Source organism: Ixodes scapularis, unplaced genomic scaffold, assembly GCF_016920785.2.
Source record: "Ixodes scapularis isolate PalLabHiFi unplaced genomic scaffold, ASM1692078v2 PGA_scaffold3__209_contigs__length_174095766, whole genome shotgun sequence".
In the NCBI taxonomy this organism is placed as follows: domain Eukaryota; kingdom Metazoa; phylum Arthropoda; class Arachnida; order Ixodida; family Ixodidae; genus Ixodes; species Ixodes scapularis.
Genome location: NW_024609868.1, coordinates 43,066,691 through 43,088,951, shown reverse-complemented (window position 1 = coordinate 43,088,951; position 22,261 = coordinate 43,066,691). Strand labels below are relative to the sequence as shown.

At 46.1% G+C, this 22,261-nt stretch overlaps 1 protein-coding gene across 2 annotated transcripts in view; it reads right to left on the bottom strand.

The window, feature by feature from the left end:
- The window catches only part of LOC115323444, a 31,835-nt gene extending 9,936 nt beyond the window's left edge, over positions 1–21,899 (bottom strand). For both annotated transcript variants that reach the window (XM_040222961.1, XM_040222962.1), the window contains exon 1: positions 21,863–21,899. The gene's annotated coding sequence lies outside the window, so the exon portion shown is untranslated. The remainder of the gene's footprint in view (positions 1–21,862) is intronic.
- Between the last annotated feature and the right edge of the window lie 362 nt (positions 21,900–22,261).

Sequence of the window (22,261 nt, the reverse complement as noted above, 5' to 3'; positions counted from 1 at the left end):
CTGTCACGGTTCCTGCTAAAGCAGCATACCACGGACAGTTCAGTAACGAACAAGACCCCAGCAATGTTGATGTTTTGCCGTGAACTGCAGACCGCCATAACTCGCTTGAAGCCAAGTGACCAGCAAGGTGAAAAGCTTAAGGAACATTCGGAGAGTTCACGAGGCATTGCAATTGACCGTACTGTCTTCGTGAGAAACTTTTCAGGGAAACCATCCTGGATACCTGGAATCGTTACAGAAAGGCTTGGTAATCGTTCATGGCTTGTAAAGACGAACGGCGGAATACTGAGGCGCCACACTGACTACATGCGAAAAAGTGAAGCGGCGATACCCGAAGAGGATTGCTGCCTGCCGTCTACATCCGCAGAATCTTTGGTCATTCCAATGACAGACGAGACAACACAACCCTGCACCAGCAGTACAGCAACTGACGACAACACAGCAGGGCCACCTGCGACACGTTTGACACCCAGACCGCAACGACACACGCGACCCCCGGATCGGTATGGAGCAGCACAACCCGAGAAGCCGTCTAAAGAAGAGGCAAGGTGTTGTGTCTGTGAGTGATGTACCTGTGTTGAGGGCTTATGCCAACGCGCATCCCAAGAACGAAAACGCGGAGAACGGACGAGAGCGCTCACAGCTGGTGCAGCTCGGGTTACGTTCAAGATTGTTTTCTCCCTATGATGCAAAAAGAACATCCGCTGGCTTCGGAGAACATGCTCCTTGAGGGATCGGCGCTCGTGAGAGCACTGAACACTTGAGGTTTGGAGCGGCCCGGAGCCAGACGCATGGGGCGCCCTTTTTCTATGTATTTTCTGACAAATATAATATTGCGCGAATTTATGTATGTTCACCGACAACGTAGCGTTGAACATAACATAAACCAATCCCGTTCTGTGGACGTGGCCAGTGATACGATTTCCGAGCGTCGTTGTGCCATCTCTCGTAAGGTCACGTGAAACTTACACGGCCTCCGATGGCTCGTAACATCCGCTGCCCTTAAACGTAAGATGAAACGCAGTATAGCAACCGATTTCATTGTTGCTGCAGCACCGCGATGAATACGCCACGCAGAGTTAGGACTCCCGAGGAGCAGCGTGAATACTAGGAGCGTCAAAGGGAAAGAAACGGCAATACGACCAGCAGCGGCGGGCTGCGACCGGCGGCGGCATTTCGTATAGTGCAGTAGGCAATCGTTGCAGGTGGAACTACAGCTTCGCTGACCAACCACCTTCACAGCGTGGATTGGAGCCCCAACTTCTTTTCCTGTTTTTTCCCGGGTCACCTTAAGTGTGGGAAATTTTGAAAGTTTTGACTGCGGCTATATGCTCGGTTCCGTCTGATAGGCTGCCATTAAAAGTACTCTGTCGAAGCTCAGTTGTCTGAGGCGCCAGCTTGGGGCCCGTAACGTTTTGTGTACTCGTAATCACTACTTTGTATTAATAAAAAAAATATACGCCGCTGTTCTGTTTCTCACTAGCAGTGTCTTGAAGTGCACGTGTTTATTCTACATGAGCGTCGGTGTTTTCGTGGCCTATGTTTTGAGACCAGATATAACGGAATAACGCTACTAATAGAATAACAACACATAACTATTGGCGAGGAGATGGAACTACAGAGGGCGCTCTGACCCGTCTGTTGTCCCCACACTTTGGCGTTTACCCAACACAAGGTGTGTGGACTGACCCACAGACCTTGGGGCGTGTTCACGTCATAATGTTTACGTTATCTTCTTCAGTAGAGCGCAAAGCACAGTGAACGTACAAATACTAACAATAAACGATGTAACGTTTATTGTTAGTGCCGCATCTCTCCCGAAAGCAGTCGTCGGAGAATGTGAGCTTAACGTGCCGGACATTTGCACCGTATATGCGGCGTTATTAATGCAGGCCGGAGTGGTAACGAAAGAGCCCCTTCTCCCCCTCAATCTAAAGTCCCTTGATGCTTCCTTTAACAAGTAAAAACAACCAAAACAAATGACAAAGCACAGTCCGCTGGAACGAAATGGCGTCAACGAGTTCAATCTTCTGCTGTGCGCCGCCATTCGCTTTCTAAAACCTGCACCATCACGCAGTTGGCGCTCCAAAGAATGTGGCTACTTGTAGTAAGCTATTAGGAAGTTTTCGTAGACGGTTTTCGCCGTCCCGCAGCGCTCTCCGCAACCCGCTAGGATACCCGGAACTCTCTTGTGAAGGCCATCGACGCGCAGGTGCAGAAGCGACTTCTTCGTTGAGGATGGCATAGCGGAGGGGGAACGCGGTGTACGCAAACTCCCTATTAGGGAGTTGTAGCAGATTGTTTTTCTCCTTCGTATCGATATACGGAAAGAAAACGCCGCAGCTGCGCATGCGTGCCGCCAGCCTTGTCTGCATAGTTCAAGGTCTCGTGGTGGACTACGGAGCGCTATGCGCGTGCTTAGCGGGCTGCGGAAACGGTCTACTAAAACTGCCTGTTATCTAGGAAGTTTACCTCGGGACGACGGTCCAGCCCAGGGGTGGCCAGGCTGGCCTGGCCTCAGAGCCGCAAACAAAACCACGGAACTTCTAACAGCCGCGGGGGGAAGGGGGGGGGGGGGGGGGGGGCAAACTTAACTTTTGTTCAGAGTCTGACTGTACGTATTTGGCACAAGGCTGTGCGACTGTACGTATGGGAGTACAAGGCTGTCAAACTGCAAGCTGCAGTGTGCTGTATTCTGAAATCCTTTCTTTTTTTTTTCTTTTTTTTTTTGGGGGGGGGGGGGGGGACGCGGAAAGGGGCGAAGGGAGGGGGGGTGTTCCCTTACAAGGGATCCGCGAGCAGCACTTGGACCAGCAAAGAGCCGCAGTTTGGTCACCCATGGTGCAGCCGAACGCCGACCCAGCATTCGGTTGCGTCAGCCGAGCGCTGAGTCATTCTTATTTGTTGTCCCCATCCGTGTAGATCTAAAATTAACCGCTTGGGGCGCCACCAGTCTGACCTCCTCCCCAATAGGAAAGAAATATGCATACTTCGGTTTATCGGGACAGCGTCTGTTAATGTAGAGTTATAGTAGATCTTTCCGATGACGGTACCAGATACTCCGCCGACGATTTTGCGCATCCATGGTATCTTTATCGGGTATCGTTATCGGAGGTACCGGATGGATCCACCAAATTTGTTTATGAAAAAAAAAAAAATACTGCTACCAAACGCAGTACGGAAAGGGTTATTAATCTTCTGAAAATACTATGCAATATATCTTAGAGCATTTTCCAAGATACCGGCAGTGTTGTACACCGAGATGAAACTAGAGTTCCGAGCACATCGCAAACTTTGGATCAATTCCCGGAAAAGGTGTTTCATTTCTTTCTTGAAGCTTCAGCTAGACGAGCTTTCTTAACGCGACAGCGTTAAGAAGCTCGTGCCGCAGAGAAGCCGGCGTCAATGGCGTGACGCGAAAATTCTGTTTGGTCCACAGGGTCATAGAACATGACTTCGCATGGGAATTTCAAACAACCCACAACGCTCACGTGAAGTCACGCTGGAATGAAAGTGATTAAAACATTGTATGCGATGCGAATTAAAGGTCGCCGCAAGGCGCAAGTGTCATATAGTTTCTCTTTATAAAGTAAGTTATAATTCTTGAAGGAAAATTCGAAGAACTGTAGATGGGATTCCAACCCACGACCATACGGTTTCGAGCCAGACACGCTACCGTAGTACCGACTAGGCCACGGAAGTACGCTTGTAGCGTTTCGCTCTTAGACACGAAGCTTAAAAAGCCCCTCAAAAGAAAAAAAAAATGTTTTTTTTAACAGTCTGGTTGGGTCACGCGTGTCAAAAAATAAATTTTACGCGAAAAAAAAAAGTACATTTTTTTAGAGCAATATTGACTGCGCCAGACGCAATTTAGTCGGTAGTCAACTCCTTTCCACTTGTTTTGTCTCTCGGCATTTCGGGCGCGTGGAGGAGGGGTACGCCCCGTCAGTGATGTACGGAACGGCGTTCCAAGGAACGGCGTTCCAAGGAACGGCGTTCCTGGAACGCGTTCCTTTTAGAAGGAACGAAGGAACGCCACCGTTTCATTTTGCATCGGTGGAACTGGAACGGGACGCGTTACATTTTTACTAGAACGGAAAAAGGAACGGCGTTCCTTTTTCATCCAGTGGGGTAATCTTTATTTTATTTAAAAAAAGGTAAAATTTAAAAGTATAAAAAAGAATATTTTTACGAAGAGCAAGATTTCATTAAATGTTTGGTTACCTATCTTCGGGTTTCTTTTATGTAGTCCTCGCTTGGTAACTGTCGGGTGCAGAATGGCTAGCGGACATTGACTGTTTTCCAGTGCCCGAGTTTGCGGTATAAAAAGCAAAACGTTTAGTCGAAGGAAGAAAAAAACACAGAAAGAGGGACGTTTCAAACTTGGCTACTTTCTTTGCTTCCACGAATCCTCATACACCCAGAAATCTAAGGCCGACTACAGCCATCACCGAACTTACACAAAGAGAACTACAGTTACAACAAAAGTACAGGTGATCATGCATCGAACGCACCCTTGGATCCCGACCAAGATAACCAAAAAGTAACCTTTATTTCTTTTCCCTTTGTTCCCCACCTTCAAACTGGACAACGAATCCAACCTTCACGAAGAAGGACTCGTAGTTTTCAAGACTGACCTTCCAAAAGCCCTACCCTCTACTTCACTTGCTCGTCTTGCGGACAGCAGCAGCATTGAGGAGAAACTGTGGTCCAGTTCGAGCAAGGGACTTTGTTAGATTGAAACCTGTGAGATTGTAGTAAAATGCTTGTGCAAAATCAAATAACAATACATTTGGCTCGTCTGAATTGCCCACCACAATCATGAATATAAATAAAAGCTGAGATTTTTAAAGGTGAACTTATATCAACAAATGAAACCAGCTTGTTTTCCTCTCCTGGTGCCCTTCCATCCCGGCATTCAAATTTGTATGTGGCCATTAATGGGATAGATCTCAAAACAAAAGACTAACTTTGCTTGATATAACTAAATATGCTAATCAGCAAAATACAAATGTAACGTATATGTAACGATACGTTCCATTTTTTTTTGACGGTAACGGGAACGAGTTCCTTTCTCACAGATGGAACTTGTAATGGGAACGCGTTCCAATAATCAGAAGGAACGAGAAACGAGCTTTCGTTCCTTTTTTTTTTTTTTTTTTTTTGAGGAACGTGCACAACACTGCTCCCCGCCTCTTCGTAGTGGATCGGCTTGGCTGCTTGCCTGGTTTGGCTGCGCCCCGTACACTCTAAAAAAAAGGGTATCACCTTACATCCTTTTGTCCCATATAATACACCCCAAAACTTCATTTCGACGTACAGCGCCCTACAGTCGAACAGACGGCACCAAATTTTACCAGGGGCTTGATAACGGTGCGATATAACTTATTAAATTGTTGAAGTACGTATCAAAGACCAAAGAAAGAAAACACGGAGCTTTTGCATTACGGCGAAGAAAACTCAGATAATCTTTTCTGTAGTCAATAATACGTACATCAGCTATCTTTATAAGTTGTACCACACGGCTATCAAGCTCCTCGTAAACTTTGGGGCCGCCTGTTCGATTATGGGGCGCTGTACGTCGAATTGAAGTTTTGGGGTGTACTATATGGGACAAGGGGTGTAATATTACACCTTTTTTTCTGAGAGTGTACGGGAGCTATTGCTACTTCCTGGCCGTGTTCCAAAATTTACTCGATCTTACTCCAGGGTGAGGGTTTTGTACCCTTGGCGTTCTAAAACGTAACCGCGTCCAGCTTTTTCAATCTGTGCTGTCACGTGATACGATCCGCCGGAGTAACTCGGACCAATTGGGTAAGATTTGGAACACAGCCCCTGCATGTGTCTGCCGGTCGCACGTCGTACCTTGCACGTACCTTGGTCGTACACACAGTACATAGTCGTCGCTAACGTTGGTCGTCGCGATGGACCCCGACCTGAAGCGTCGGTTGCTTCAACTCTGCCAGCAGCTGGGCCTTCGCCCGTACGAGGACATGCCTCGCCAGCCGGAAGGCGTCCGCTCCGATCGCCGCGAGACAACCGCTCGCGAGGAGGCACCTACTTCGCCGCGGAAGGCGGCGAAGCGGGTGCCTCGACGAGTTGGTCTGAGCAGCACGACCCTTCAAGCCGCCGCGAGGACACGCAGTGGTAACCGATTTTTTTTATTAAACGTTGAGTGCGGTGCCGCGTGCCTTCACTATACTCTGTTTCATACTTAGCGTGCAACGCTGTCAAAGCTTTTGGCGCGAGCATGGGGCTTGATCTTTTTGATCATTTGCACGCGTTCTCGCGGAAACAAAACCATAGATGAAGCCACGCGCTCGCGCCAGTAGCTTTGACAGCGTTGCACGCTAAGTGTGAAACGGAGTATAAACGCTTTACAAAAACAACATCTCAAAAAAAAAATTGTCCCTGGCGCGCGCCAGCAAAGAAACAAAAGATGGGGTCAACCGGACACACGAATCACGCAAAGAGCAGAAAAACAAAAAAACCTGTCACCCCGCGTGACTTCCTAAGTACTTACGGTGACTAACTAGAACACAAGCAACAAGCCCTCTTCAGGAGGTCTTCACATATAAACGCGATAAAACTATAAAACCACCCGAGGTACACGAGGTACGCGAGACGCGTAATAGGACGGCGACCATGACAGAAAAAGATGGCGAAGCATTTGTTTGTCGTGGAATCCGAATGGAAGTTACGATTTTGTAAAATGTTTGTAAACAATTATGACGTTCATTCAATGGATTATTCCTTAAACCTACACATATGTAATTCAAAAGGCGATTTCAAGAGATCACGAAGATTTTATAACCAACACTTAAGCTGTCACTCATTCTAATGGCTCATGAGAAGCTGATTTGAATGACCATCGTTGCCAATGAGACGCCGAGCTGAATGACATGGAATTTACGTGCAAAATTTCAAATAAATCTCTCGCCGTCAATATTGCTCTAAATTTTTTTTTTTCCGCGTAAAATTCATTTTTTGACACAAGTGTCCCAACCAGACTGTTTAAAAAAAAAAAACAGCTTTTTTTTTTCTTTTCAGGGGCCCTTTAAGGGTCCTCCAAGGATTTCTTTTTTTCTGTTTCGCAGTAGCAAAACCTTTTGAGCGATACTTTCACCTTTCATTTTCCCCAGCATTATTATTTATATTAGCGGAAAACAAACAGCGCAAGGACAAGGACAGAGTAGAAGGCGGTAGACACACACAGCGCTGTGTGTGTCTACCGCCTTCTACTCTGTCCTTGTCCTTGCGCTGTTTGTTTTCCGCTAATATGAATGACCAACTAGCCCAATCGTCAACACTATTATTTAGCTTTTTCTTTCAGCTCAGAAAATATAGGCTAACGGAAACCTCAACTATAATCTAGAGTCACCCTGCTTTTACTCCGGGTCAGAAGTAAGTTGTAACCGACGAATTGTAGAATTGATAGGTGTCTATCGTCCACTGCGCAGGTATCTAGAGTGCCGACAAAGTCACAGGTGCGTGAGCGGCCGTGGCTCAGAAGAATGCTTTGTTTGGATAGTGGCCTCACGCATAGAGGGCACTATCCAAAGGCATGCGCTCGCGCCCATGCCTTTGTCAGCAACAATCCTGTGTTTTGTGCTCCGCAAACGATACTTCAACAATACACCTCAGCGAACACGTTCGGCCGGGCTCACCCATTTACAAAAGCACAACAATAATTTAGAACCACCCTGAACTTACCTCTAGTCAAAGGTATAACAGACAAATAGTAGAACAGACTGAAGTATATTGTCTGGTGAAAATAAGAAATAGAAAGAAGCGAACCTGTGCGCTGTGCTATAGACGTACAATACTTCAACGATACACCTTAGTGAACGTAGACGCTCTGCCGGCTTTACCCCATTTGCGAAAGAGTCAGAACCGAATGCTATATATATATGAACTCTGACCACTTGTAAAGAATGAAAGGCCGATATGTTCGGCATGGCTCTCAGTGTTTCTGACAAGGCTCTCAATCATTCATACTTTAGAACTCGCGCGCGGGAGCAATCTCAAACTCCAAACCGCAACTTGGTGCGTCTGGCGCCTTTGAACTAAGTCGGCTGATGCGTGTGCATGAACACACGCATTAGCATTTGCTCGTCTGTATATCTTTGAGCGTATGTATGTCTATCGTTTATAGTTATGAATGGCCGAGGAAGCATACACCTCAAGGTAACTAGTTTATGCGTGACGATGGATGGCTGTCGGTTTAGTTAGGGGAAAACGAACACAGTTATAGGTTGTACTAAAAAGAAGGGACCTGTCACGGACAACGACAAATCACTGTCGCCTGTCGCCTGTCGTTTTGAACATAGGAGTAGCTGCAAGATGACAGTTACACCGAATTTACCTTCGGCGCCTGCCCTCAGGACAGGCGCTCGCTCTTTGAGCATCGCAGCAATCGGCGTTTAACGAAGCTCGATTGAGGTACCCGTAATTTTTGAAGTTGTTACAATCGACGTTCGATTCATACCTGTGATCCGGCGGAAGAGAACTCAAGCATTAATGTCTCTGTCAAAAACGTTCCGACCGGTGTGCAGCGAGTTTCTCAGAACTGCCGTCATCTAACGCTACCACAGGTGCGCTATCCACCTCTTCGAACTCTGAGTTCTCTGAAGTCGTCCGACCGGTAGACTCGTGGTGTAGTTTTCACCCGCCCGAACGCTGGAAGGGGTTGCGGTAGGGTTACCCGAGCTACCGGGTCACGGCGAGAGGACGATGAGAGCTGCCGGATGTTTGCGAGACAGTGCCTGAGATCGCCTTACGTCTTTGCGCGACAATATGATGGTACGTAGGACAGAAGGGTCGCAACAACCACACTCCACGGGGATTGGTTGCCTTCGGACGATATAAATGTCCCTACCTCGGGATTTAGGGAAAATCGGAAATATTAAAAAGCGCTGATAAACGTTACGACCCGGCTCTCGTCTCTCTACTCTCGGCCAGCTTACTTGTATATATTATGTAAATAAATGAGAGTTGGACGGGATCGACCCCCGCCTTTGACACTCCTGCCCTGGGCCCAGTTCGACTCCAGTTCATTCAGCCTGGGAACCCCTAGCGAAGTTCGCGACAAAGCGTTCACCGACAAATTGGGTCGCTGTCTTGCGGAATTGGAAGCCGACGTTGCGCGTTTTCGCATCTCTCTGCGGTAGAACTTTATTAATTAAGAACTCTTCAAGCATCGATTGCTATCAGGGATTCTTTGACGGAGGAAGAAGATAATCAAAGTGCACAGAGATTGTGCAAGTCAAAGGATCCAAGACAGTGGCGTATACCCAGAAAATATTTTATTTTCGGGGGGTCCTTCAAGGTACTCGCGCGATATCAAATAAAGAAAGAAATATATCTATGCACGATTTATTAAGACAAACACTCGCATTTACTTTAAACAATGATCCCTAAATAGCAAAATGCACAGGAAACTTTAGGACTCAATTGCAAGGGAACATTTTTAAGACGTGACTAATAAAAAAAATTTCAGCCTTTCCACTCTAGTGAAGAAGGAAGACGTACCAGCGAAGCTGTACTATGGTGGGAATGAAGTATTTATAAATGTAAGGATTAAGGTGCGATTGGGTAATTGGTTATTTGAACATTTAAAGGATGAGACATACACTCTAAACGACTTAATTTTCGCGAGGGCCTATTTTTGCGAACTTTGCGATTCGGGTACAATTCGCGAAAAATAGGTCCCACCAACAATTCCGGTAAAATGTAAACACATTGGAATCTTTATTGAGATCCCACCGCGTCGCGAAAGTTAGTACTCACGAATTATTCTAAAACTTCTGCTTTGACCTCAATCGCGAAATATTGAGCCCGCGAAAAATAGGTCGTTTACAGTATATAACTATCCGGGGTTGTTGTTTATTTCGAAACCACAGTGATCATGGCCTTGTGATCGCTGTGGTACACCGCCATAGGGTGGACGCTGACGGCAGGCACGTTCTTCGTGAAGACGAGGTCTATACACGTCCAATGCCTGGTTGAGGGCACCGTAGGTTCGTTTACACACGCAAGCCCGAAGCGCTCGAGCAGCGCTCGTCCGGTGTGCTTCTTCTACTTCCTCCTCTGTTTTGCGCGCTGTTTCCTGCGATGAATTCCCACCAACTGGCCCAGCTATCCATTCTTCTATGATAGCTTAAAGGCGGCCGCCATCTATGAGCGACAGCGGCAACCAGACTGGTTGCCTTGTTGCCCTCGTCGCTCATAGATGGCGGTGGCTGTCCAGAGTTTTCTGTAGTTTTGTGTCGACATTTGTTTGGTACCCGGCCACGAAACTGGGGAAATTAGCCCTCAAAAGCTTCACTGTAGAAACAGAAAAGGTTACGATGGACAAAGCTTTAGACCCATGTTACGGATAAAAAAAACACGAAGCGGGATGGCCAAGAAAACATGATTTTCGTTTAAGGCTCGTCAAATTATGAGGCGCTGGAGAAATGCAGCCTTCTGCGTTAAGTCCTTATTTCGAACTCTTTTAGTTCGCCTTCCGCCCATTGAAAAGCATGCGGGAAGGGCCTTAGAACGCACTTGGTATCGCTGAGCCGCAGCGCACTTCCGCAACATAAAGTCCGTCTGCTTTCCTCGCTGTCACCATGGCAACGAACGCCGAATGAGTAGAAGCACACACGGTACCGCCGCGTGAAGACAGCAACAGCTAACGCCATTTTACGAACGGCTGACGCCTTTCGTAAAATAGCATCAGCTGTTACTTTCATCTTTGGAGCAGAGTGAAAAAGGCTTCTTTCGACCGTCTTTGTTATTAGAAACGCAGACATGTTTTGGACAGCATCAAGTGTGACTCTTGAAATGAGGGAAGCGGAAAGTCTTGGTTTCAGAAAAACCCCGTTTGTTTTATATAATTTTACCCTCTGTTTAAATGTGTTTTTTTCTCCACTGTGGTTATGCATCTGTGTTTTGTACCACCCTACAAAAGTCCTCCAATGAGGATTAGCAGTATTGATAAATATGAGTGGTTGTGAGGCTCAGGACTCGTTTGTTAACCCTTGCAATAAACTTATTTCGTCAAAATTGGAAGTAATTTTTGGGAGAAGCCCGAAATGTTATCTAAACATAAAGCCGTCAAAGTTGGATGTGTTTTCGTTCGAGCCAACTATTGCAAAGAAAGTCAATCTTGAGGAGGGAGTAGCGTTTATAGATGCTGCTTTTAGCAAAAGAGAAAAAGGGATGAAAAACTGGTATCCAAATAAAAAGTGAAATTTTCGTGAAATCAGTGGGGTCAAAAAGACTAAGAAACGAAATCAGTGAAGTTTTTGCAAGCAGACAAATCCGGGAAGCTTGCCATACTTACCAGGTCGGTCTTCCAAATGAATACAGACGCAACAATTAATTCGCTTTTTTTCTGAAGGAAATGAAACATTAAAACAACTAGGACAAGGTCCTTAAAGGACCCCTAAAAAGAAAAAAAAATGTTTTTTTTTTATTAGTCTAGTTGGAACATGCGTGTAAAAAAAAAATTACGCGAAAGAAAAAAAAGAATAGAGCAATATTGACGGCGCGAGACGCGATTCAGTCGGCAGTCACCTCCTTTCCACATGTTTTCTCTCTCGGAATTTCGGGCGCGTGGAGGAAAGGTGGGTCTGCTTCGCCTTCATGACCTAGATGGTCATTCCGGAATGAGCCGTGACGTCATAGACATTGCGCGGAGAATTTCAAATAAATCTCTCGCCATAAATATTGCTCTACTAGCCTCGTCAGGTAGCTTCGGCAACCTTTTGCTCCTCCCTCCCCGGCATTTTATATGTCAAATAAACTTCAATTCAACTTTTTTCTTTCGCATAAATTTTATTTTTCGACATCCGTGTCCAAACCAGACTGTCTAAAAAAAAAAACTTTTTTTTTTTTTTTTTTTTTTAGGATCTCTTTTAAAGGGCCCCTGAAAAAAAAAAGTATTTTTAAGCAGTCTGGTTGGGACTAGGGTACCTAGTTGGGGGGGACACGCGTGTCAAGAAATGAGAATAGTGCGAAGAAAAAAAATTAGAGCAATATTGACGACGAGACTTTTTTTTTATTCTGGGCGCGAAGTCGATGACGTCATGGGTTACTCCGGAAAGACCATCTCGGTCGTGAAGGCGAAGCCGATCCACCTCTGCTCCATGTCTTTATTTCACAGGGTAGATACTAATGAAACCATTTGCACAGCCGTAGACAAAAGCAATCAGACCAAATTGAAATAACCGAGTTCTTTGTCGCAAATATTATCTTACAAGGTACTCACAATGCCGCTGGGTAAATTCCTAGATGTACAAAAGTTCAACTAATAAAACCTACCGGGTGCACCACACGGACAGACACACACACTGTCGGTAGCACGTTTAGCAAAAAACACGAACGCGCAACCAACATCCACCACTGTTGGAAAATCCTGATCACAGTCACGGTGTCGTCCCTGATTCCATCACAGAGGCACCTCCGGCGTCTTTTTCGCCCACTGGATGCTTCTGAAGCTGGACGCGCAAAGAGGCGTAAGAAGCAGGTCACTGAAAGACGACTTCTTTTTATCTGCACAGCCAGCTGCTCTGGAAGATACGGGTCGCACAGGTGGAACGGCAAACCTACACTGAGCATCCGTTCGTTGCCGTGCGTTCAATTTGCGCTCATTGACAAAAAAAAAAAAAAAATCTGACTTAAAAACACAACAAAAAAAAGCAAAGAGCTTTTTTATATTTTCCCCACGCACCCAACTCGAGGTAGAAAGGGTCGGTGGCGACGTGTCCATGCTAAATTACCAAGGCTAGCCTAGCATTTAGAGTGCTCCAACTCTGTCAAGACAGATGAGCGCCTTTCGGCGCGTTGCGCTTTGACAGAGTTGGAGCACTGCGGATTCTATAGACTAGCCTTGACTATGAAGCACGGACGCGCCTCAGTGTTGTTAACGTTCCTCAAAACAAGGAACGAAAGATCGTTCCTCGTTCCTTCTCATTTTTGGAACGCGTTCCAGTTACAAGTTCCATATGGGAAAAAGGAACTCGTTCCCGGTTAAAAAAATGGAACGTATCGTTACATATATGTTACATTCGCATTTCGCTGATTAATATTGTAGCGGTGCTGCTGTGGCGCGTGCTAGAACCCACGGAGGACGACGACGAAGCGCGTGCAGACGGCGCGTGACACACTTCTAATCTGGTCTGATTTGGCTATGGACGTCCTCTTGTTAATTAAAAACGTAACATTTGGTGTCAGAAGTGGGATTTCTGGCATGGCGCCTCAAGTTACCCGGAAAGCCTCCTCTCGGGAAGAACATCCTCTGCAATGTGGTCAGCGTTGGCGTCTCATGGAACCAATGGATGGCGGCTGGATTTCCTGACGCCGCAAATCTTCATGCCGGAACCGCCACGAAGAAGTTACCACTTCGCCACGTTGCCCACGACTATTCTGTGGCCGTGCAATGAAGATCCTGCGTTGGCCTATGTCCACATTTGCATTCGTAAGCTTTAAAGCCTCGAGGCGCGTAGGTGCGCGCCGGACTTGAATGTTTTTCTGACTGCCGTTCTGGACATTCGGCGGATGAGGTCATGAGCAGCAACGTTAACATAACGTTCCATCTCCTCCTGGACTTTGGCCTTACCGGCACATTTCATTTTCGGTGTAGGTTTTCAAAATGCGCAATTGCGCTGTGATGCTTTCCACCGATATGATTTGTGCCGGCATCGGAGTTCTGATCAGACGTGTCACCAGGTGTGACGAAAACAGGAGCTAGCGGCGGCCAAGTGAGAAGTCTCGAGCCATCAACTTCAAAAAGCGCCAATGTGCTGGATTTTGGTGTTGCGGAGGAACTCTCGCAGAAGAGCATCGGCAACGACACCTGCAAAAAGAACTGTTTATCTTTAATGGAACGTGGCGAGGTTGTTTAGCAAAATGAACCAATCTAGGAAGAACCATCACTAAAAAAATCAGAGGGGAAATAGTGTAACGGTGCTGCTGAGGCGCGTGCTAGAACCCACGGAGGACGACGACGAAGCGCGTGCAGACGGCGCGTGGCACACTTCTAATCTGGTCTGATTTGGCTATGGACGTCCTCTTGTAAATTGAAAACGTAACAATATATTTAGTCAAATCAAGAAAGGTTTTTCTCCTTCTTTTTAATATACCCCATCAAATGGGAACATACGAATTTGAATGGCGTGACGGAAGGGCACCAGGAGAAGGAAACAAGCGGAAGCAGGGTTTCATTCATATTCACCTTTTAAAATCTCAGCTTTTAACCATATTTATGTTTGTGGTGGGCAAATGAGACAAGCCAATTGAACTGTTACCCCACATTGCACAAGCGTTTTACATCAACTTCACAGGTTTTAATCTAACGAAGTCCCTTGTTCGAACTTAACGGTAGTTGCTTCTTGATGTTGCTGTCCTCAAGATGAGCAAGTAAGACGAGGGTAAGGCTTTTGGGAGGTCAGTCTACAAGCCATTTACAAGGTTGGATTCGTTTTTCAGTTTGAAGGGGGAAGACAAGGGGAGAATGAATAAAGGTTAATGTTTGTGCATCTTTTAAGTGACCAATGTTTTCGATACAAGGGTGTGTTCAATGTCTTGTAACCTGCTCCTTTGTTGTAACAGTAGGCCTCTTTATTGAAGTTCAGTGATGGCTGTAACTGGCCTTAGATTTCTGGGTGTATAAGGATTCGTGGAAGGAAAGAAAGTCGCTGAGTTTGAAACGTCCCTCTTGCTTTATCTTTTCATTCGACTACAAGTTTTGCTTTTTGTACCGCAGTTTCGGGCACTGAAAAAAGAATCGATGTCCTCTAGCTCTCCTGCACCCGACTGTTACTAAGTGAGGACCACAGAAATTGAACCCTAAGATAAGCAACCAAAACTTAAGGTCCTGCTCTTCGTAAAGTATTGTTTTTGTACGTTTAGAATTTCCCTCTTAGAAATGAGATGAAAATTACCCCACTAGATGAAAAAAAGGAACGCCGTTCTTTTTTTTTTGTTCCAGTAAAAATTTAAAGAGTTCCCGTTCCAGTTCCACTGATGCAAAATGGAACAGCGGCGTTCCTTCGTTTGCCCTAAAAAGAACGCGTTCCAGGAGCGCCGTTCCTTGCAACGCCGTTTCGTACAACACTGACGCGCCCCCACGCACCCTCTCTCCGGGGTATATCATGATCTCGGAGTGTCATGCTGCCGGATGTCGCGAACCTGGCTGTCGGTCGTAGAAATGCTGGTGAAAAGCTCCAACGAACCCGAGTGTCGCTGTCGTCGCGGCGTCCCGAACTCCTGGCTGCCGAAACTTCCTTGGACTGTCACATTGGAGAGCAATCTGCAGAAGAACATGCGTCTGCCACATACCGCTGCTGGGACGCTACCAGGATCGCGACTGGCGACAGCATTAATTTATGCGCCTATTATCGTGGGACCACTTTTTTGGACGCGATAAGCACAGGAGTTGGAGACGCGTTCTAGGCACCATAATTACACACCGAGTCCCCGGTTCGTCTCGGCTTTAATCGTTCCCCTCGCGGAGGCTTCCCGTGAAGTTCGGTAAACGGGGAAACGAGTGACAGCTGCTAAAACTTCCAGCAAAGCCGTGTCGTCATTTAAACGAAAGTGGCTGCCGGTAAAACTTCCTGCGACATCTGGTAAACGAGAGTGGCTACTGGTGAACCTTCCAACAAAATCTGGTAACCGAGAGTGGTTGCCGGCAAAACTTCCAGCAAAGACTGGTAAACTACGATGGTTTCCGATGAAAACGGGTAAAACTTCATCAATACTCACCAGATGTCACGAGAGGGAATGTTCAGCTCCCTATTTTGATACTAAGGACCTATATTATTTTTTTGGAGTAAAATAGACTGATTAGCAGGGTGAAGAAGAATGCGATAGAATCTAATCTGGTTCAGTTTCAGTACCAAGCCGGAATTGCGCTGGAGATTTCTCGTCATTCTTGATTATTATCTTCAGTCCACAGTTGTGGATTATGAAGGGGAAAAGTTTGCGCAGAAGGAAGGAAAGGGATTGGGTCCTCGGTTTAGCGGAGGTTTGTCTCAACTCGTTGGATTCTGTTGTGTTTGATTGAATTCAAGTTTCTGAAGCGGACATATGCATTTTACAAAAATGATATGTGGACGATATTTTTGTTTGAGCTTTCCAGGATATGTCGAACGGCCTCGAGCAAGTGATGAAATCAGCAGCGCCTAAACTACGCTTCACTGTGGAGAAACCGGAGAATGGAGTAATACAATTCTTGGACCTGCGAATTCACAATGAGGAAGGTCTAGGCTGCGAGTACGACAAAGAAAACCCCAAACCGATACTGTCAAAAATGAGCTGCCATTCAAAAACGGTGAAACCAAGAGTTGTAATTTTTTTCAACAGAAATCCTCCAGACCGTTCGTGCATACTTTTATATCAACCTCGTTGGAAGGTAAATGGAAGAGACTAGGCGAGGCAAGGTATGAAGATCAGTCCATCAAAAGGCAAAAGGAGTTATCAGGTCGAGCATTGGCAAATGCATTTAATAATTATTTTGTTAACCTCGTTAAAGAAAGTCCCGAGTCAGATGCGTGCAAGTACATAAATTTTCAAAGCGACGCATCAATGCTTCTTACGCCTATCATTGATACAGATGTCATAGCTGTCTTTAATGCCCTTAAAAATAGTAAAAGTTGTGATTCTGATGGATTACGATTCACGCCAGTGAAGCATGTTATTGATCTCATTTCTCTTGCTTAACGCACATCTTTAATCTATGCTTGCTATCCGGGGTATTTCCCAGTCAAATGCGATTGGCTAAGGTAAGAGTCATATATAAAAAGGGTGATAAAAATGACATAGGTAATTACCGACCCGTTTCAATCCTACCGGTATTTCTATGGGTCTAGAAAAAATTATGCACCTTAGAATGGCAACATTGGCGGATAAACAGAACATAATAGGTTCATGTCAATTTTGTTTCCGTAAACATAGCTCAACCGAACTCGCTCTTTTAGCCCAAAAAGAACATATACTTAAACGTTTTGAGGATAAAAAGCTTACTCTTGGCATATACATTAACTTCACTACAGATTTTGACCACCTGGATGATAATTTGCTAATTGGGAAATTAAATTAGTATGGATTTCGTGGCCAAGTGTCACTTCTTTTAAATTCCTATTTGTCTTCCCACAGACAATATGTAGATATAAATGGTCAGTCATCTGAAATAAAACCGATTAAGTCTGGCGTTCCCCATGGAAGTATTTTGGGGCCTTTATTATTCAATATCTATATAAATGACATAGTAAACGTAAGTTCCTCGAACGACGTTTCATCGACACGCGATGTTTCATCGGCAGATTGTTTCATCGTCAAACCGTTCCATCGATAGTGCAGATTAACTTTTTTTTCTGTAATAAGCTGCATGACACTGTCGCCGCCAAGCGGCGTTTACGGTTCGGTCAGGTGGGTTAACATTTTTGGCATGAGCCGCCGCAGATTGTCATCGCCAAACGGCGAGAACGAAGCGAAGGAGGGGGGGGAGTTGACGTGCACCCCAATGATATACGCGTGACGAATTGACCCTACAGCGTGCGATTCGCGTAACGAGTGTCGATGAAACGACCTTGTCGACGAAACGTGTGTCCATGAAGCGTGTGCCCATGATAAGTTATCCACGAAATGTAATTATACGAAACAAGTTTCGACTAAATGGTAGGACTCCTGTTGCGATCTCGGATTTCCATGGAATTTCGCATTATTTGAAGACGTATGCTAAGCAGTTTGGAGTGGAAGCTGTTTTAGTTCCGATTTCAGGGCGAGTAGACCAACTTCTTTTAAAACGGGAGTGCAATAGTATAGGAAAGCTGACCGTGAAATATCGATCCCTTGCCAGAATAGGGTAGTGCATGACATTCCGATGCCACGTGGTTTTGCATATGTAGGGCAAACATCGACGTGTGTCAATGATAGATTAACGGAACACAAGAGCAGCGTAAGGATTAATGCAACCGATTCGGAAATAGCAAAGCACATAAATGGATGTAATAATGGCGCTGCTTTGTGGTCAGTGATGGAAATAATACAGAGAGAAATGAATGACAGTCAAAGGCTGGTAAGAGAAACCGTTCGAATAAAACTAATTGTTAACTGTATTAGTCAGGCATCGTTGCAGCTGGGGAACAATGGGAAATCATTTTTGAAACTGTAAACAATTTTGTATGTGTCTGTCCGGCCGAAGTAGTACAAAGTGGGCTCTAAAATGGGGGCCGACGGGGGTCAAACGTGGGCAGGCCACGTGAGTCCCACGTCGGTTTCGCAACTCGGGCCCAAGTCAGCCCTCGTTGGGCAGCCCACCTCGGCTTCCCTCTGTGAGGCCTTGAGGGGGCCCACTGGGGCAGCCCACATGGGTTGCCCTCGCGGTTCCCACGGAGAGCCTACGTGCGGGCTATATACAGGGTGTCACAAAAGAAAATTTACACGGTCTTTTTTACCGCAAAAATAAACTAGGCATCGCCGAACACTCATTCTCCACCCAAAGGTAGAGCTAGAGGTCACAACCTGATGCCAAAGTTTCAGCCCGATCCGATAACTTAATCAAAAGTTATAAGTGATTTTCTGAAAATTTCAATGGGAAAATGGCGGCCGACGGAGTTTTCAAACACACGGGGCTCTATGGCACCAGAAACCGAAAACGGGCGAAAATGGGCCCCATTTTCCCATTGAAATTTTCAGAAAATCACTTATAACTTTCGATTAAGGTAACGGATCAGGCTGAAACTTTGGCACCTGGTTGTGACCTCTAGCTCTACCTTTGGGCGGAGAATGAGATTTCGGCGATGCCTAGTTTATTTTTGCGGTAAAAAAGACAGTGTAAATTTTCTTTTGTGACACCCTGTATATACACCTCCACACATGGTCGAACCCACTCTAGTGTTCCCAATATATCATTAATTTTGTTTTTCACTAAAAGTATCTCGATACATTTCAGATTATTTTTCCGAAAAATAATTAAGGTATCGTTACAGTTACTATAATAACGTATCGAGTTACAGTTAAAGTATCCAAAAAAAGTAACGAGTTACTGTATCGCGATACTATATAGCCAAGACCGTTCCTCGCAGATACAGGCCAAATGTGGCAAGGCTCTGTTTCTCACAATGAAAGACAAAAAGGTAAGCGTCCTGAATAGGCAAATAAAGTAAAAATTTCAAGAAAGCTAGTTCCCCATAAGGAAGGAATGGGCTCTTTGTGTTACCTTCCTTGGTGGATATCGTTACCAACACGCTCGTTTTCTACTTGATTCGAGAAAGGACGGCGCACTCCGAACGTACAATGCAGGTGGAGAATCGAGCTGATTAGATTTTTACAGCCCAGGAGGGTGGCAGAAATTTCTGACTAAAAGGGGTCGCGAGAGTCGCAATATGGCGCCGGCAGGAAAGCTTTTTTTGGATCGCTCCAGCGCTGGCTTTCGACAGTGGGCGCGTTAAGACCGTACGCCGAAGCGCGAGAGTTTGGTACTTTTTTAATAATTTCACAAACGGACAAGGGCACCGCCGGAGATTGACACTTGAACGCGTTAATTCTTCGTGCACCGAGTATTTCTCGGAGCGCGAGTGACATCTCCGCGCTCCGACGCGTCACGTCCACAAACAAGATGGCTGCGCTCAGAGATACGTTGTCGAGACGAGGGCGCAGTGGACCGCTGCCCCTTTTGAGTTGACTAGTGTTTTTATCCAGCAGGTTTAAAATTACAGGAATATCCATTGGTGAATTTTTCGGGAATGCGTTAGCTTGAACCTTGGAAACGCCACAAGTCTCTCTTTGGAAAACGCAAACGATGACCCCTTCACTTTTTTTTTTTTTGCTATCTCTTTCGCTTTACCTACTTCTTGCTGCCTCTTTTTGGCCTCGTCACGCGGTCAGCATCAGCGTTTCCTTAAGGGGGACTTCTATGGCATTTCCGAAAGGTCATATGTAACGCATTCCCCAGAAATGCACCAATAGATCTTTCTGTATTTTTCCCCTTTCTTGTACTCTGCCTGCCAGAGTACGTCGACGCCCTTGGATATGGTCATTCATATCACTTGTGGAAAGAACCACATCCATACCACACGTGGAAGGAACGGCGTCCATATCACTCGTAGAGTGAACCGCATCCATCGTTTTAACTACACACATACTCATCACAGCCCACGCACCGCTACTACGGAAACCCAGGGGCAGAACAACCGGCGACATCAGAGCGACAACTGAGCTCGCCCGCATTCCATTACGACGGTGCGCAACACCTCCTAGATAACAAAGCCGTAGTTCTGCTGGATGAGATGGCATCAAAGAAAACCAATCCTGGGCACAAGTATAACACGACGATTGCGTCAACGTTCGGCTCAAACTTGACTTGAAGCCGAGCGTTGACGCAGCACTCGTTTCGAATCTGTGTCCAGCGTTGGCCTTCTCTGAGTAAGCGATCTCACTCACCACTATGGCCTTATTATCTAGGAGGTGTCGCGCGGCGCGTCCTCCTCTCTGGCTCACCGCCAGCTGTTCGCGTAACTTTGCCAAAAACGAAAGGGCTCGTTTTGACGAAAACCCAGCTGCGGTGTCTGTCAGTTTGTCAGCGCCGCAGAAAGAGGGAAAGGTTAATTGACCCGCGCTTACGTCATCTTCTCGGGCCAATGGGATCGTCGCACGCGACAACCCACAAACGAGAGACACCACTGGGTTTCCGTCAAAACGAGCATTATAATGCCAACGCATTAAAACGATTTGATTTGAAAGTCAAGACAGAAATTAGCATTCAGAAAAAGGTTTGCTCGTGCATCTCGTCTGAAAACGAAGTCATCTATCGAACGCTAGCGTGACGATAGCACAGCGTCAGAATAGTTGTCAAGATAAGAAGACATTCGGACATCTTTTTGTACAAGAGACAGGAGTCCGAGGAGCACGTGTTCTGGGACTGTTGGTGTGATATATATCCTGTTCTGGGATGTGCTCCAACTCACCCTTAAAAAAGACCTACCTCTCACGGCTCGTGGAATATATTTCTTGTCTGTGGAGGGGACGTCTTTTCCCTATGACCTTGCGTTTTTTACTGGGTCTGCATGCTATTTGGAAATGTGGGCCGGCAGTTCGTCATGCGGATCTGGATGCCCGCCACGTACGGTATTATTTCATTGAAACTGTGAGCTTGATTGCAGCTGTGTTACAGAAAATATCCCCAGAACTGGAGTGGTTGTCGGCCTTTGTGATGCTGTCGACGATCAGAGAATTTTAACAATTCGCATCGCCTCTCAAAACCTTGCACGCGGCGTTTTATCGTCGTCTTCATTAACCTCGAATTTGCTCAATATAATATTTCACATGCTCAACTGAAATGTATCGCGCAGTATCGTGTATTTTGGTTTTTAGTTTACTGTCAAAATATAGAAACGAGAAAAAAAAAAAAGTTCGGTGCATAGGTGTACCATGCTACATAAATATCTGTAGAACAATGTGTTAGTGGCAAAAGTCACTGTATTCTGAGGAAATAGCGCCACTGCATTTTCTGCCTGCTAGCCGGACAAAGAGATACAGACGACAGAAACCTCGCAAGGTGACTGACTGCTCGGTGTAATTTGCCATGGCAATCGCCATTTCGGCCCCTTCATTATTTCGAAACTTACAGGTCATCGAAGTATTATTCTTCAATGCCTCCAAGCACCGACACCGCATGTGGTGGCGGTACTAAGATGTACGGTTGTTTCGCCGATGTGTGGTTAGCAAAATTTCGGTAGAGAAGAAACGTCTTTATAAAGCTACCCATCACCATCGAATTTGGATTGGCTCACCAAGAACGGAGAGGTCAAGGAAAAATTGCTCATTTTATGAGCCAAAATGGCGGCCATACGGGGAGCGTGGCACTACTTACCGAGGATCCAGTGATTTTAGGTGGAACAAGAAATTACAGGGGGGGGGGGGGGGGGGGGGCTAACGGTTTGCCAAGTGGTCGAGAGAGTCGCGTGAACTGTCCGTGTCGCAGAGCACGCGAGCTGGGCCGCTGTCCAGAGCTATAAGCGAACATTGTGGAATCACGGCTGCCCGTGCGGCGTCCATCGCCGTTTCAATCAGACAGGAACGCGTCGCGTCGAAGCGAGCAAACGGGCAAGACAGCAGATAAGGACGCGCGTGCGCACTGCGCGGTTCTCGGCGGTGTTATCTGTGTGACGTCGCTTCCGATACCACGTATTCGTGACATCGACCTCCCAGCTTTCCACCTCCATCCAAGTGCGAAAAAAGACGTAATTATAAGTCCAGAAAAAATTAGTGT